The sequence below is a fragment of the Ammospiza nelsoni genome, chromosome 1 (assembly GCF_027579445.1).
Source record: "Ammospiza nelsoni isolate bAmmNel1 chromosome 1, bAmmNel1.pri, whole genome shotgun sequence".
NCBI lineage: Eukaryota > Metazoa > Chordata > Aves > Passeriformes > Passerellidae > Ammospiza > Ammospiza nelsoni.
In genome coordinates this window covers 70773104-70790770 of record NC_080633.1, presented here as the reverse complement: position 1 = coordinate 70790770, position 17667 = coordinate 70773104, and the positions used below count along the sequence as shown (strand labels likewise).

Sequence of the window (17667 nt, the reverse complement as noted above, 5' to 3'; positions counted from 1 at the left end):
CTTGTCCTTGGAATAGACTAGTTACAAAGATCTCCTTCTTCAGAACAGCGTTAAGGGCGGTTCTGGGATGCTTAGTCCTACCCTTTTAGGCATAGGGAGAGCCTCAGGAAGGGAAATCTGGTGAACACCAGGCTGTACCACAGCTGCTTTGTCCTGAGATTGTACTCTTTTGAACTAGCAGGTTTGTTTTTTTTTTTTTCTTTCACAGCAATGTGCTTTCTTTAATCTCCTGACTAAAGGATCTTTGCTGGAAGCAGGACCATGGTAAGGGAAAGGGGAAATTCTGTGTCTAGACTAAACCACAGCTCTTCCTTCTCTGATGTGGCCAGTTCTAGACAACCCAGGCCTGTAATGAAGGTAGTGGTGGGACTGTTAAAGCTATTTTAGATGCCTGCTCAGGATGCATGCAAGGAGTGTCAAGTCTCCTACTTGCCCCTGTGCAACCGTGTTTGTCCCACAGATGAATGGGTTTAGTGTTATTTGCCCAGGCAAGGGCAAAATAGAGACTATAATAGGGAAGGTGACTCTCAGTATAAGTTTACAAACTGGGCAAGGAGCTTCAGCTGAAACATATGAATGGTAAATAGTTTTATTTCCGAGTCTGATATGGAAGAAAGCATTTCCCTCCCCATCCTTCCCAAATGAAGTCTCTTGAGCTGAAAATTGCTTGACATTGGTACTGCTTACACATCCAAAAAGGTGACAAATATTTGTTCCTTCCTATTATAATACATAACAGCAGACTCTATTAGTGCTTTACTACATGTAACATAAGTGAAAAATTGATCTTTCTACTTCATTCCTTCAATTTTTTATCCTCTTCTTGAATAGCTGGCACTGTGGTCTCTTCTTACTATCCTTGAACAGACTCCTGTTGGTCAGGCTACTTGAAATTCATTACAGGATTGGATGAGAACATTAATGATGTTAATGTGTCACTTCAGTTTCTGGATTGGCAGTATATCAATATATTCCTTAATCATTGCTTGAAGATTTTGGAACCAATAAGGAGGCTTACTTGCTTTCAGTGAATCAGTTTTGTGAAGAAAAAGTCACAGAATCAGAACATAAAGCTTCAAACAACAAATAGTTTAAAAATTACTGACTTGTAAGCATGCCAGAATATATTTCTGAAGGCCACTGGTATCTTCAGGTAAAAGGCAATATTGTAGTGGTGGCAGCAGCCCACCGCAACTGATGGAAAATAAGTTTGTACACCAGTGAACAAATAATGACTGGAGATTTTTGTGCCATTTATGGAGGAATGCCCTGAATCTGTGAGTACCGTGTTCATCTCCTTCAGTGCCTTTATTCATTGTGCTTTAATTGCAAATGAAGACATGCTTTTATTCTCACATTTAAGCAGGGTGTGCATCTATTTTTAGTACTGCTATCAGTCTTCTTTGCGATAAGATATGTAAGTGTGTAAATGTTTGAGCATATATTTATACATACACTATTTAACTTTCTTTTTTTAATGAAGCTAACACTGGAATGTATTACGGCTAGGAGGTGGTGGGGTTTATAAGGTGTGCCTAGTTTGTATGCCAACTCCTGGAATGAGAAAGGAAATGCTTGAAGACGTCTGGCAAACGTTTTAAAATTACTTCATTTTTTTTCTCAACCACAGAGCCTTACACTTGAGTTCTGTGTTATAATTGCCTTTTTCTTTCTCTGTTTGGTAAGAGAAAAATAATGCATCTCATGCACAGGCAACTGCTTAATCATACCTTCCTGCCTTGTTATGGAAACCTGAAATGTTTTGCCTCAGGTGAAATCACCTTTTTTTTTTTCCTTCTTAAATTGAAGACCAAGAAAGGTGACAGGAATGGTTGGAATCTACTTTCTTCTAAAACTGAAATTGTATTATTTTGGGTTTTAGCTTATTTTGTGTTAAATCTGACGTGTTTTTTTGTATCTAAAAGTTTTGATAAATTTGAATCTCATGAAAGTGTGGTCTGTTCTTTTGCAACTATGTAGGAAGGAATATTTTCCAGCCTCTACTCTGTCTGCTAAAGGAAAACAAGTCTTTTGGCAAAAACAGAAAGGAAAAACTGGCATTTAAAAGAGCCAGTATTAAAATTATGAGACTTGAAAGGATACTGTAGGAAAAGCTGGAGTGTGGGAGGGAATGGGGATTCCCCTTCCCCTCCTACAAGGAAACAGTCTCTGTTTATTTAATGGTAAAGGTGTTCCTCATTTTAGATAAGCAGGTTAACATTAGAGCCCTGGTAGGAAAACCTGGCTGACTCACATGTGTTGCTTCTGTTTTGTACAATATAAACTTGTATCATCACTATCATATGTCTATAGTCAAATAATTGATGCCTGTAATCGTCTTGCTGGAGTACAAGGTCTCTCTCCAAACTTGCTTGTTTCCATGTTTCCTGGGAAGTATTTATCAGTTAATAAATATTGATGGTGTATGATCTGATATGGTAGAGTTATGTTGTGTTATATCATCTTTTCCTAGCTAGATGGGTAGCGTTCTGAACTTGTGCTCTTTTACTTTTGTGTGTTTAAAATACAGAAAATACTTTGCTGTTTCAAAGTAATGATGCTGTAGATGTGCTAATCCTAAAAAAAAAAAAAAAGTTTTGCTTTCCTGTTCATGGTTGTAAGTACCCAAGAAAATTAAAATATATGTAAAGTACAGATTTCTGTGCCAAGAACAGATGCAAGCAAGCTTCAGGTTTGACAGGAGTGTATTGCTTATTGTTGTCTTGTGTTGTGGTTTGCTTTGGTTTTGGGTTTGTTTGGTTTTTTGTTTTAATGAAATGTTTAAAGTAACTTTATCCACTTTTCTCCATACTCTGTGGTCACCAATTTTATTAAGCTTTGAGTCAGGCATTAAATGTTACCTGGGTTCCTGACACGTTTTGCCTGTGACGCTGTAGTCACAAGTACCACACATCTTGGAGAACAGATTCTTGGTGTTTGCGCTGTTTCATTGTGGGCAGAGAGTCTAACCTGGTTTGGGAGTAATAAATGGGAAATGCTACAGCTTTGACACTTTACCTTAAAACCTGTAATCCTACTTGACTGACTTTAAGTAAAAAGAGAATTTTCATTTTACAGATTTGAGGGTTTTTTTTTGTCTGTCCCTCCTAAAATGTGGACTTTTTTAGGATGACTTTTTGTATGGTTGAGACACAAAACAATATCAGATGGGTTGATTTGGCTCTGAGCTGTTCCTCTACAAGGAATTCTCAAATAGATATATATGTAGATAGATATAGGGATAGTTCTGGGTTCTGGTTTTGGTATCTACTTGGAATTTTAAATCTCCTGTATTCACACAGCACATTTTTGACTAGGAAAGGATAGGAATTTGAGAGTCTGTAAAGTGGTCAAGAACACTTAGGCTTGTGGTAAGAAAGGAGAATCTTTGCTACAAATAGAGAAGTTTTGTAATTACCTTCCTCTTGTAGGATCTGGATAATAGTCCTCTACTTTTCTTTAGCTAAAGCTGTAGGGGAAGGTTTTCTTTTCTACTGCAACTCAAGAGAAAAGTGTAATGTTGGGTGAAGTTTGATGATGCTATAGATAAAACTTGTAGCTGTCTGAAGCTGTGAGTGATGGATGCTTTGAAAATATGGATGATGTTTTCCTTGAAATTTGTGTCAGTGGACCAAAGCAGATTTTTTTTTTTTAATGAGTTTTATGTGGTCTGTGTTCTCTGGAATAAGCTGGAAGATTATTGGTTCAACAGTGCCAGACATGGCCGTAGCAATGTCAGAACTTTGTCTTACTGTCACCGGAAGAATTTGGGGGAATACATTCAAGTTAAGGACATGAAAAAATGAAAGGCAAAGAGGGTTCAAGGTAGCTATTTTTGCGTGTCTTTCCAGAGCTGGTGTTCATAATGTAACTTGAGACAACTTGAATCTGTGACCTATGCAGCTTCTCCCATTCTTTTCATGTAGCAACATTGTTTTAGCTGCTTTAGAGTTCTCTGTTTTTAGAAACAAAAATTCAGGGTGGCTTTCACTGACATTCCAGATTTCTAAGGAGAGTCTTCTCCCAAAATTTTGTTGCAATTGCCACCCATCTTTAGTGGGTTTCTAGCCCCAGTTGGCCAGCTTCTGCCTTTTGGTTTTTTCCCCTTTATTTTTCCCATTGTGAAGTGGGCTGTTTCCTGGTGTTCCTCTGGATGCCCTCTGACTGCCTCAGCCTATGCAGTTTTGAAGGGCCAGCTCTTGTGCTGTGAGTGCATGTGTTTTAACTCTCCTCAGAAGAAGCTTCACTTGCATTTTGGCTTGCAGAAAAGATTCAACAGCACAGAACAAACGCAGCTGCTTCCATCCCTGCCAAGTGGCCACTCAGACTTTCAGATGTGTTTGTACCATGGCAGTTCTCTTTGCCCATTAGGGCTGGAGGAGAATTTGCAACTTTGTTAGTGTAATAGCTGTTCTTGGGGGAGAATGTTCTTGTTCTCTAGTTTGAGTTGACAGATGTGTCTGGTTCCTTCCCGCCCCACCTCACCTCATTCACTAAGGAAAAGTAAAATATTTGCTTGCTGTCACAGCACCAACCACCACCACTTGGGCTCCCTCTTTGCTGGTGGGTTTGAGCCTTCCCTTCCTCCTGAACTGACTCATGCCCAGTTCTCATCACCCTGCAGTGTGCCACCCTGGAAACTGTCCCCAGAAAAGATGAGGTAAAAATGTAAGCTACAGTAAAGCACAGACTGGCAGTGGGCTTTTAAATACAGTGACTATTGCAAACCTGGTAATTAAGGCTGAGAATAATATAGATGAATTTATGAAGTCTTTTTACCTGACAATCTTTCTGACTATTTGCTGTCTCTCTTTTTAAAGTTTGTACTGATCTACCATACTGATACTAGTGGCTGTAAGTCACTGAAGAATTGGTTGTTTTTCTTCTGGAGCATATGAATATGTTCCTGGTGTTTCCTTGTAACTTAACCTCTGGTTGCTTAAAAGTGAAGCGTTTCAACTTTCATATTGAATATAAACACATTTAAAAGATGACATTCATCTGCTTATGTGTTTGAGAATTTTAGTTCTGACATTACTGTTCTGTGAAGACTGTTATATAATTGTATATTAATTTTATTTTGCATTATAAGAAAGTTGTGCTTTCTTCTCTCTAGCATATCCACCTTGGTGAAAACTTAACTAGTAATATTTACATTAGTCTTTTATCAAGACATGGGATCAGTAGTTTCAGGAACAATCCCTTCCTTTGTCAAACATGTTCTTTTATGTAGAGATAAAAAAATTAATTTGGTATGTATGTTTCTTTAGTAAGACTTAAGTTTCCTAACTAAATGTATTTTTTTGGCCTTGCAAGACATAGCTGCATTTAAATTTCCATCTAAAGCTGTGTCTACAATCAGAATTTAGTCTTCTGGAAGCTATTTGCTGGAAGCTGCTGCTGAATATTTTTGTTTTTAATATTCTTAGCACACCCTTTCAAAGCAGTCTGATGATTTAACTAAATTTCATCAAGATAAACTCGTAGTTTAGCAGATTGAGTTATGCCAGTGCTGGCTTCCACTTTTGACATTCAAACAATGGCTACTATGTGAGCTGTACTTTTTTTTCTCCTCTCTTTTTATTCCAGTTCCAGTGGGGAGATTCACTGTATACCATTCATAGAATAGTTAGAATATTTAGGATTAGCAACATGGAAGTGATTTGCAAGCTTATGTTCTCAAGTGGTGCAATAGTAAACTCATTGGAAGAAAATGGTTCTCATTTTGCCTTCTTCACAGGATAACTCAGCTTATTTCAGTAACTTTAAAAGTGCTGAAAGTTTTGATCTGATTAAAAAGCTTTGGAGCTGGCTGTGAAGCAAGTTCAGAAGAAGGGGGGAAATCCCAACCAGTTTTGTGAAACCTTTTGCATGGCTGCAGGCCTAAAATTATACAGTCTCTTTCCTGGAGTAAAACAGATATTATTAATTGCTAATGGTTAATAAATAATTACGCTAATTAGCTTTTTCCAACATTAGTATTTTAAGACATAACAAGCTTTGTCTGAAGGGAAGGGAAGAACAATATGGAGAAAGAAATTTGGATTTTGTGAGCAGCTGTTCAATAGACTACTCTTAATGGCCAGAAGCAGGTTGGTAAATTATAATAAATTCCTTCAGGAGGACTTGTTTTACATCCCATGAGTGCTGCTCCATCAGAGCGTTATGCATGCTGCACTGGTGTGTGGCTAAGTCAAATCAATCATTATTTTTTCAATCACTGCGTAAATATAGCAACTCTTGCCTAACAGATAAACCTTTTAGGACATATGCCTAGTAAAATCATTAAAAGTTGAGGTTTAGTTGATGTCTATACTAACAATACTAATTACTATAGATGCAGATTGTATTATAAAGATGACAGTGCAGATGGTTGAAAGAACTGTAAATTTTCTTACAGGTTGTGAAAGAGGATGCTGTACTTTGGTGATTCTAATCAGTAATCTAAATTGAATGCTAAAAAAGGACAAAAATAACAAGACCTGTCATCCCTAGCTTGCAGATTTCCAACTCTTGTTGCCAAGAGATGGTGTGCTTGGCAGCTTCTGTGTGTTAACCTTTAGTCTTATTTACAGTGAGATTAAATGCCATTATCATTGTAACTTTGACTTTTCCTTGGAAATTAAATGCCCAAATACAAAAGTCTCTAATGATGCTATCTGAAGTCTATAGATGGAGACCTCTTTCATCCTGCTGCTGCTTTTTGCCTTTCCAAAGCCTGAAAGCTTTGTGGGATTAAAGTGGCTGCTGGATTTGTGAGTAGAGTGCCTGTGATGGGCTGGTCAGGGAGGTGCTGACCCTGAGTAAACCACTCCTGCCTGTGAAAGGGAACAGAGATCTCTACTGAAGCTTCTAGCTTGGGGAACAGGGTTAGAAGTGAAATGTGGAAATGTGGAGGTTTCCTGCTCCATTGCTGTCCCCTCTTCTAAGGAAAACCAGAAGTTATTCAGATACTTCTGGTACCTCTGGGTTAAAAAGGAGTAGCTGGAAATAGATTTGGTATCTGCTTGATTCATTTTCTCAGAATGATTATTTTGGAATTAATTGTTTCAAACTGTGTTTTTCTGCACCACGCAGACTTGTTTTGACCACACACTGGGGAGGGGAAGTTGAAAATGTCAGGGTTTACTTGTGATTTACCTGTTGGTTTATGGGGTTAGTGTTTGAAACCAGAGAACCCTGACATGCAAAATGATAAGAGCCTTCAGAGAAAAGGAAGATACTAGTGACTTAGAGCCTGTCAGCATTTGTCTGTCTTTTACAAATTACTTGTTTTCTTTAGAATTTATATTCCTGAAGTCTTAGATTCAAAGATTTTGAGACTTGAAGAAACTTCTGTAAGCACGTTCCTCTTATATATGTCAGTGACATAAGATGTGCAAATTTTGACTCTTCCTTTCCCTTTGTGTTTAAATCCTACAGAATCTTGTTTGACTTTGGGGGCTAGCAACAAAACCCCCCAAAGTACTCAGTGTTATTCAAATCTGATACAATATTAACAAGAATGACTTTTTTTTTTTGTGCTGACATACTCTACCAACACCTCATTTTTATGAAGTAAGAATTGTCCTCAATGTGGTATTTTAATTGAAAAGCCAATGATATTGCATTGGGTTTTCTTAATTAAAAAAAAGCAAACAAAACCTATGCAACAAAATTCCAAACCTGTTTACTGTCAGAGACCAGTCTCAGCTGTCAGGCTGGGTTCAGGTAGGTTGACATGTCCCTCAGTCTTCTGTAGGAATTGAGGCAACAAAAGGCTTTCTTTTAAATGCTGATGACTTGTTTGCTGGGAACATCCAGAAGGAGCTGTGGCTTCCTTCTCACTGGTTTGTAACTCAAGACATCCACCCAGCTTTTAATTACTGTCAGCTACACACTGTGGAAGTTCAGTTCTCTTTGGAAAAAGTAAAGTATGTTTATTTCCTTGACTGATTGTCAAGTTAGTGAAAAGGTTTTGCACCAGGTTAGAGCTCCTTTGCTTCTCTAGTTTTCCTGTTCCATACTGTAATTGGACCAGAACCATATGAACATTTTCAGACCTGCTTTTTGTGTAAGTTCGATTTCTTTATATGTATATACATTCCAGCAGAAAAAATATTTAGAAAAGATACGAGTGTAATCAGCTTACAGCAAAATGACAGTGTGTAAGTTCTCCTGTAGAATCTCAGTATTTCACTTGTGGTGAGGAAGGAGGGAGTTAGTCTGGTTTCTCCAACATCTGTTGTGTATTTTATATTTGCAGGTGTGAGAAGATGTCTACAAGAGAGTGGCTTAGCTGATGTCATTATTTTAAAGTTATTTTTTATTAAAGTGAGTGTTAATTTACAGCTGAACTTTGACCTTCTAGTTGTTTCTCTGTAATTTCAAGCAGTGACTGAAAGATTGTTATATTGAGCCAAAACCAAAAGTGTCACATCATGCTGTAGCCAAACATTTTCTGTTCTGGGGACACATTGGTGAAAAATGTCTGTTTCTCATGGTGTAGTAATACCTTTTCCAGCCTGCAGTCTACCACTGGTTAAGGAAAGAAGCTTAAAAAAAATTACAAACACCAAAAAATCAAAGCAAACTAACACCCCCCAAACAACCATAGAAATGCTCTTCAGGTGAGGTTAAGAAAGAGAAGCTGAATGACTACCTGTAGATGAATCATCATGTTGGTGAATTATTCAATTAATCCTGAGTATGAAGATGAGAATTAACTGTAGAACAGTGTGAAGGTGACTGGTTAAATTGGAATTTTGGAGAAAGTTTCCTTGCTTTCATAATGGAATAATGTTGCCTTCATATGCATCTTTAAAATGATAACACCTGTTTTTTAATACAGTGGATTATCTGGGAAGTGTTTTATGGTGTCTATGGTCTGACGCTGGTTCTTAAATCTTTCTTAGTCTCCATGGTATGTGAGATAATTTTTGTCAGGTCTATTCAATTTTTAAAGCAGACTAATTACTTCAGGTGTCTTGGTGAAAGCTCTGCAGGAGGGTACTCGCAGTCCCTGCTGCAGATCTGTGCAATGCTCTGTGCTTCCATCCCTGAATCCTGGTGATGGCCACGACAACCAAGTCTGTGCACTTGGGGTGATGATATTTTACTTCTGGGTTATTTCAGAGGTGGTCCTTTGTGTCTCTATAAGTAATTTGAGTTACCATGGTACTGAAGGATTCAATGTTATGCTAGCATCACATTATACTTTGAAATATCAAGGAAAGACTTGATTACTTTATGTGAAAGGATTTTTTTTGCTTGGATTCTTAACCTCCTGTGACTAATTCTTAAGGCTTCCTCTAATCTGAAGGATTGCATTTCCTTAGCTAGAAGGGGAAAGACACATATTAATTATGCTGAACTGAAATGTTTCTGAGGAAGTACTTAGTACTGTCCTTATGATAGCTATAATTGCTGGTGAGCATTAAAAAATTACTTTTCTTCAGTCTGAAAAATTGTATTTGTAGTTATTATATTGTATTATACTGTGTAGTTCATAGCTGTTCATGAGGTTTGGGCATAAAAGCCTTTTTGTATGCTTTTAAAAAACAAAACATAGTTCTCCTTCCTTTTGTGCAATGCATGTGAAGTAAAATTAAACTGAATAGTGGATACCATAACCTTTATACTCCTGATGATCCACTGTGAAGTATTTCCCCATTATTTCTCTCCACACAAAATATAACACTCTGAAGCTTGAAGAATTAAAACAATCCTAAGAATAAGACATTCCTGTTCAGTGTCTGGCATACTTGTATTTCTCTCTGTTGCTTGTCACCTATTACTCATAACTTGCAGTCTTTCTATGTGTGATAAGAAGGGTCCATAACAAATTTATTTTTACTGGCATAAGAAATGTAGTTCACCATAACATATATAGCTACAGAGATATATAAATTCTATCTGCCTTATTTTTTTAAGTATTCTCAATTCATGGGAAAGTTGCTCAAACGACAGTTAAAAAGAACTTTCTTTTCTTAAGAAATAATGATGAAAACCCTCCAAAAATGTTGCAATATTACTTTATTGGCTTGACCTCCAGATGGAGAAAAGAAGCAGGGAAGATTGCTTTAGACAGCAAGCTTAATTTTTTAGCCTAGTTTTGTGTGCCTGGTGATATCAAGAGGAAATGATTTTATAAAGGAGAAGAGCAGAAAAGAAGTGATGAGATGCAATAGAATGTCTTGCCAGCTGTTCCACAATGTGCTTGATGATTGCTGACAGGGAAACTGAAGGTTTCTTTCTGAGCCTTTCAGCTACGATAGCGCTGTTCCCTGAATTGGTTACCCCAAAGGTCTGTCTTTGTTTCCATCCCTCTCTGTAAAGTGTTATTGATATCAGTAAAAAATCATCCATTAAAATGATGAACTGGTTGGAAATGGTTCCACAAAACAATGTCAATGATCAGTTAACTGAATGATCCATGGTCAGTGGATCTGATAGAGGCTGCTGTTGCCTTAATAGCTTCTCCATTTTTCAGTCAAGCTTTTCTTATGGATTTCAGCAAACCTTTTCAATTCAGAATGTGTTGATGCAGCCACCACACAGTTTTCAGTAATCTTAACATCAGTATGTTTTACAGAACTCTTGTTCTGTAAAACCATATTTGAATATTCCATTTACCAATATTTCTGCAGTTAAAAACCCCTTCCAATTTTCCTCCTTCTCACAATAGGGTAAGTTTGCCGAAGAATTTCTGCTGGGACATGTGCTTATATCTCTGTTTTAGTCAGTTTTCATGACTGATATCTCTTTTCAGGACTGTTTGGATATGTTGCTATAGTGTTTTATAAGCAACATTATGCGTAATCATTCATCTTATGCTTTGGCAAAAAAAAGACTTCAAGCCAAGTTCAAGTAGATTGGGTGAGATCAAACAAAAATTATGCCAGAGGCAAAAGTTAAGGCCTCAAAGGACTGTTCTTTGCATGCTTTAAACTAGGAGGGACAGTGCAACTAAACCTCTACCTCTTGTTACATGGCATTTTTAGAGTTTTAGTCCTTTACAGGAGAATGACACAACACTTGTGAAATCTGCTTTGAAATTTGCACTTTAACTGCATGGCATCAGCAAGAACAGTTTGTTTTATTCAGTCTTGCTATGCATTATAGGGAAAGACAATTTCTTTCAGTGTCTTGCAGTACTAGTCTAGCTAGTTTTATTGCAGGATGCATTTTTATTAGGATTTTCCTCAAGCTGTGAATAAACATAGGCAAAGTGAAGAACTGCCTTATAGAGGTGCTCCTAACCCTGTTATTAATTTCTATGACTTTAGGAAAGTACAGATACATGGAGATGGAGAAGATTGTAAAATAGAGTGGATAAAACACAGATGTTCTGTTTGTTTTTCCTGTGGACATCTGGGAAAGCCAGTCCCTGTATTCCTGACCACCTTCTACAGAATGTCATTAGGATCATGGGGCTTCAACCTGGTGAACTTCTCCCAGTTTGATGTGAAAAGTTACATATAATTGAAGTGAGTGTTTACAAATCACTAGCTTCCCCAAAAGAAGGAAGGAAGCAGCATGATACTATACAATAATTGTGATTCTACATCAGTGAAGCATAGAACAATTAAGCCATTGAGGGCATGGGGTGATCCAGTGGGATCACACACTTATTTCCATGTGTCCTTAAAGGAAAACTGAATTGTCATAAGTCTGAAAGGCATTTGAATTCACACATGAAATGTTTGCACTCAAATGATTCCAGATGCTGTTCAAGAGCTAGTGGTGATCCTGGCTAGTGCTTTTACCTAAAAAAATACTAAGAAGGCTGTTTTTTGCAAGATGACATGAAATACTCTTTACTTGATGAGATATGGTCATCTTCAATGTACCATATGTATGTTAGAATGGGTGCATGGAGAGGAAAAGAGAAGCTTGGCATTCTTGTAGTATGAAATTCATTAAAAATAGGTAAATAGGTATTTGGCACCTGCATCTTTGGGGAAATAGTTTTGAAAAGAGTTTTGGGAAGACATAGCATTCATTATCAGAATAGATCAACAGAGCAACTTTCCCTACAACTGAGAATTTTGCCTTTCCTGCATGCCACCTGGAGGGTAACAAGCTTGATCTTTGCTGGTCTCATCCCAGCAATTTTGGAGAAATTTTTGTTACACTTAGTAGGATGAGCACCTCTCTATCCACTCCCTCCCTGGGACCCCTGCTGTTCACCTTCTGATGCAAACTTTAGTCACTTGATGGCTGAATGCCAGGTTGAGGTTGTCCTACAGAAGTACGTGAGAAAACTCGGAAGTGTTTTCTTTGAAGTTGAACATTCCTTCATGTAAACCTTTGTCTTGAGTAAAACAAATATCCGGGGGGAAAAAATGGAATGTTCTCCACATGTATCTAAAACTGTTGTGTGGTTTAGAAACAAACAAGCTTTCTAGAATATCTAGAAAAGTTTCCCTCACAGATCATCCAGATACACACGGAATGTTTAAATTACGATGAGTAGGTATCCTGCTAAAAGGAGCAGCTTTGCGCTAGCAAGCATCCTTTGAGCCCGTTGGTTTGCCAGGTTCCTGGAGAAACAAAGCAATATTGATAAATAAGATGTGTAAACATGAAGCCACAGTTTTTGTTTGGAAGTCTACCATGAGAGCAATGTGTGTGTGGCTGGAAGAGTGCCTGTGCCCATGGATGGTCTGTAGAGAGCAGATGGCACAGATTTCTACTGCATTGATCACAGCCCTGAGTGAATGGGACATAGTGCTGTGTGTCAGCCAGCATGACTGACCTCTGGGAGGCAGGGAGAGAAGGAATGTGCCTGTGATGCCTTAGACCATTCGGGGAGTGGGCTTGCCATTATCTCAAAGCAGTTTGTTGTAGACTTCTTTGTGGATGGCAGTAAGTCACATAGCTTCCTCCAAGGTGCCTCCTGGTGCCGTGTCATCTGGGCAGTTTTCTGTGAGATTAGAGTAGTTGAGCTGTTTGGTTGTATGCATCTACTGCTTGCCAACATGTTCACTAATACAAAAGCATTCAGTTGTACTTTTGAGGCCTTGTTCAGTGTATTTTCTGATGTGCCAAATATTTGCATTCTGCTGCTGGTGAGTAAGGATGCTCATTTAAAGGGTATTTTGTACTGTATAGTTTGGTCAGGGCACAAGTTGTAAGATCAGGTAACAAGAGTCCTGTCATGATGCCTCTTCAAGCTTTCCAAATAGCAGAAAACCCTTAAGAGGAAGAACATGAGGGAACTAGATGATGCCCCTTCTCTTGGAGTGAGGCAGAGGAACAAGACAGATGGTTTGATGCAGAGTAGGTTACTTGGTGTGGGGATACAAAACTCCTAAGCACTGCTCAAATGTATGTATGGTATAATCCAGTATGGAAGCTTCTTTTTCTGTTGACTTGGAGTATATTGTAGTGATCCAGTGATAAGCATGTAAGAAGATTCATATGGTATCAGGTGCTATTTGTTGTCCGTATTTGATGGAGGTGTTGCCTCAGCTCAGGCAAAAGCCAGATGGTAGATGCAAATGTGAAACCTCAAGACTATTCCAAATAGCTGTATGGTGGTATTGCTCTGCAATTCTTAACAGCATTAAAAGGAGGACCTGTGTACTTAATGGTAGGAAAATTGATTGTGTATATACATCTGATAATCTTCTCCTAGTATATTCTTCAAAGAAATGGGCTCTTTTGGGTCCCTGTGTGTCTGAAAATGAGGCCCCCTTACACTTTGATGTCATGTTTACACTCAATTTTTAGCAAAATCAAGAGTTCTCTTACTGTTCCTGGTATGGAAATTTTAAGTGTTTCTTAAAAAACATAGGATGTTGCCATTTTTAAGTGGTGGTGATTTTGTAATAAAAAAAGTAGATACTGTTTTCTTCACATTGGCCTTTTTTGCAAAACCTCCTGTGTTTGTTCAGTTAAAGCATACCCTTATGTCCCTTGGCAATTAAAGAATTTATGAATTTCAAAGAAGTAACACTGTGATCTTGCAGTGTTTGGCTTAGGTTAGGAGTAAATGTAAGAGAACAGTTTACAAAGTTAGTGAGACAGGGAGGTTTCCATAGAATTTCCTTGTAGTTCCTAGGGTGCAAAGACATTCAAATGAACTGCAAAGAAACCTTGAGATTAGAGGAATACAGACAAATGAATACAGACAAAAATGATTAAATGTGTCCCATGTATTCCACTTCTCCACAGTCTGCAAAGACAGTTAAATTTAACTAGGTTTTGTGCAATGGTAAATGAAAGAAGCTTGTTTGTGTCAAGGTCTTGAAAATAATCTGTTTCGATGTTTCTCGAAAGCTTCTTAATGAAAGTTTTAAATAGTTTTTCTCTTTTCAGAGATCTGTGCAAAACTGCCTAATTCATTGGAACAAGACTGATGTGGAAAAATTTAAACTATTTTTAAAAATGTGGAAATGTTTAAACTATTTGAAGAGTTGCTTTACCTTGATCTTGCTTTGTCCTTACGTTAACTAGGAAGCTGTTCATGAAAACTACCTTGATGAAAGAATTCTTTTGATTACTGCACTTGAAGATGATGCAAAGGATTTTTGCTAACTCAGTCTGCAGGTGATTTTTAATACTCTATTGAATTGAAGAAATTGGTATTTTGCTGGTGGTTTCATGGTAGTTGTATATTCCAAATCCTGCTCCTGACAGATGGGATAAGCAAATGCGATTGCTCGCTTTCCTTTCCTAGTAGCCTTAGACAAGAACCTTGGCAATTAATGAAACTGGGTGGGTTTTTTTTCCCCCTTTTGAAGCTGACAAGGGAAAGCTGTGAAGTTGGGTACACAAGGCATTGTGTGGTATCTGTAAATATAAGGACGACCTTCTGCAACCTTCTCTGAAAAAACACTGCATCCTTTTGCTATCGCCCAGATAATCCTTATCCTGCTTGGCTTTTGGCCACCAGGAAGCTCAGTCCATGTGGCATCAGAGCCCTTGATTAGCAAGAGTGGCCGTGTGGAACAGAGGTATTGAGTCTAATGTCTAATTTCAGTCAATTCATATTTCAGTGTTTTGAACATGAGTGCAGCTTTTACACAGCTAAGCATCTTCACTAAGAGTTGTCTTTGCTTATAGAGGAAGGCAGGCGCTGTCTGAATAAATACTTCTGCTCATTCAAGGATGTTTTACTACAGAGTTAATGTTTATTTACAGTTGTAGTGTAGAACATGCACAGTGTATTAAACAAAACCCTAAAACCTGAGTAAATCTTAAACTGTAAAAAGCCCAAAACCTTAGAAGCATATTTACCCTTGCTTAAAAATATCCAACAAATATGAAACTGCTCCTTGGCATAATAAAAAGATTTTGCAAAACATGGAATTCTGGCAAGTGTTGCCTTTGGAAAAAAAAGTATTCAAATCTTTGTAGACCATGTATCTTTGACTTCCTAATTGTTTTTCTACATTTATTTTTTTGGTAGAACAATGTTTTGGACAGCATAAGAAGAACTTGTTGTCTTAAGAGTCTTACCATTTTCATTTTTTGCCTTTTTTTTTTTTTTCCCCAATGAACTAAAGCGTGGATTTATGTAGGGAGGACTTAAAATGGATAACATTCCTTTTGTGAGGAAGAAGTGCATGTGGGTACAGTAAGCTCTGGGGAACAACTCTTAAGATCTCACCTGCTAAATTTCTCCCCTGTTACTGTTTCTTCCATTTCTCCTAGACAAAAGGTGTTGCAAATAGTTAAGTAAAGACAGTAAATGAATGTTACATTTTGGTCCAAATATTTATGCTTTTCACCAGAATCTAGCTTTGGTATTTCTGTAGCGTTTTCCTTGTTTTTTTGTTTTGAAATTTCAGTCACATTTTTCCTTTTCTATTCCATTGCAGAACTATTAGGAAATTTATTTCTGTGATTGCTCTTTGGGCTCTTTTTGTTCTTATTTTATCCCTTACTGGTGTAAAGAGAAATCTGAGCTGCCCAAAGCTCAGGGTGTTGAAGACCACAATTAGGCTGTCTGGTCTCTTGGCCACTCTGAATTCACAACTCTGAAAAGTATTAGAGTCCATCTTTTAAAGACCTCTGCTGAAAATTAGGAAGTTTGGAAATCTTGTAATAAAAGGTGAGAATTGCATAAATAAGCAGAGTTACTGAAAAAAATTATTTATTCAGAAGATACCAGCACAGACCATGCTGACTGGGAGAGGCAATACCAAAGAGAGTTATGACGAGTTGTAAGGCAAGCGGTTTACTCCCAGAACTTGAAATGTCCAGAAACAGAGTATTTTCTTCCATGATTGGCAGATCATATCACTGCAGGATCAGCACTTTGCTTCCATCCAAGCAAATATTGCAAGCCTGAGAGCTGTTGAAGTTATAACAAACAGGCCTTCCTGACTGGATTTTCAAATTTCTCACTATGGAAACTTCTAAGAAAACAAGAGTTGAGTTACTGTGCACTGCTCCTGTCCTCCAACTGGATTATGATTTCTTGTTTTGTGTTTTCTTGTAAATAAACTACATTTCAGACAAAATTACAGTATCCATCTGTAAAGCTGAGTACAGAAGAATGAATTAAAAATCTTTTTCCTGATCTACACTCATTTACTTTTCTTTTATTAGGCTTTGATCTCATGCAAACATGATAGCAAGTGAGGTGTTTATTTTGTTTTGTCTCAAATAACTGACCTTGTATTCTGTTAGGAAACATCTTGGGCTAAACTTAAGGTAAAAACCTCAGGAGGTGAGCAGGAGTGGATAAAGCCTGCTTGAGCCATCAGCCTGAGAGGCTGCTGCTACAGTGCTGAAAGCAGCTTTAACCTCAGCTGCTGCATTAGGCTGCTGCAGAAAGGATAAAAAGAAAGAAAGAAAGAAGTGGCTCTGTCGTGGAGTGAGATGAGTCCAGTATTTCTGGTAGGATATGTATTGAGCTGTGGTCATAAGTTCAGGTGCTCTCCCCAACTTTCAGTGATAGCCTTGTTACTGCTGCTGTTATTGGTTTTCCACTGTAGGATGTTAAAGGTGGCATGCCAAGATGTCATATTTTTCCTACTGGTGTCACTTGACAGAATTACTCATTTCCTTTAAACATAAAAGACACAATTCATTCTGAACCCAAAATTTCAGGGCTTTATGGATTTTTTACTGTGACAATTCTGAATTTTGAAATTTTGATATCTAAGTTATTCTTCTGGGGGCATAGCCAAGCTTAGTCCTGGGTTTCCTGGTTTCTTTGCCCTCTGCAGTAGGTTTTGTGTGTCTGGGTCTCCACTGGACAGTGTTTGAGGTGAGTTTGCATTTGTTACATATTGGGGGGTTTCCCCCTGAGTCGCTGTGAGTCACTTAATGGGGCTGTTGATTTAGTCTGGGTACTCAAGGATAAAGCAGGTCCAAATAGCTCATAGCTGTTGCTGATTGGAGCTGCTCTTGCTCTTTTGGAAAGGTGAAAGACCATCTGATCCCAGGACTTTTCTGAAAGCAGGAGGAAATAGGGATGGGCAAAACAATAATCTTGTGGCTTTAAAATTATTGCGGGTTTCCCATTACCTACATAGAAGTTCTAATTTTCATCTGGAACGTTGCCCATATGATTTGCATTTCCATGTTTATAGACACAATCTTCTAATCCCTATGCTTTCACTAGTGAGACAGAAAGGTAAAGCTAGTTTCTTTTCAAATTCAGAGTTCCTAACTTATTTTGTTTATATAAGTGTACTAATGGATAAGTATACAATACTAGACATTCCA

The 17667-nt window shown here is 37.8% G+C and overlaps 1 protein-coding gene across 2 annotated transcripts in view; it reads left to right on the top strand.

Annotated features, from left to right (window-relative positions):
- GMDS (GDP-mannose 4,6-dehydratase) overlaps nt 1-17667 on the top strand; it is a 407881-nt gene that overhangs the window by 37661 nt on the left and 352553 nt on the right. The gene's annotated exons all lie outside the window — the stretch shown is intronic.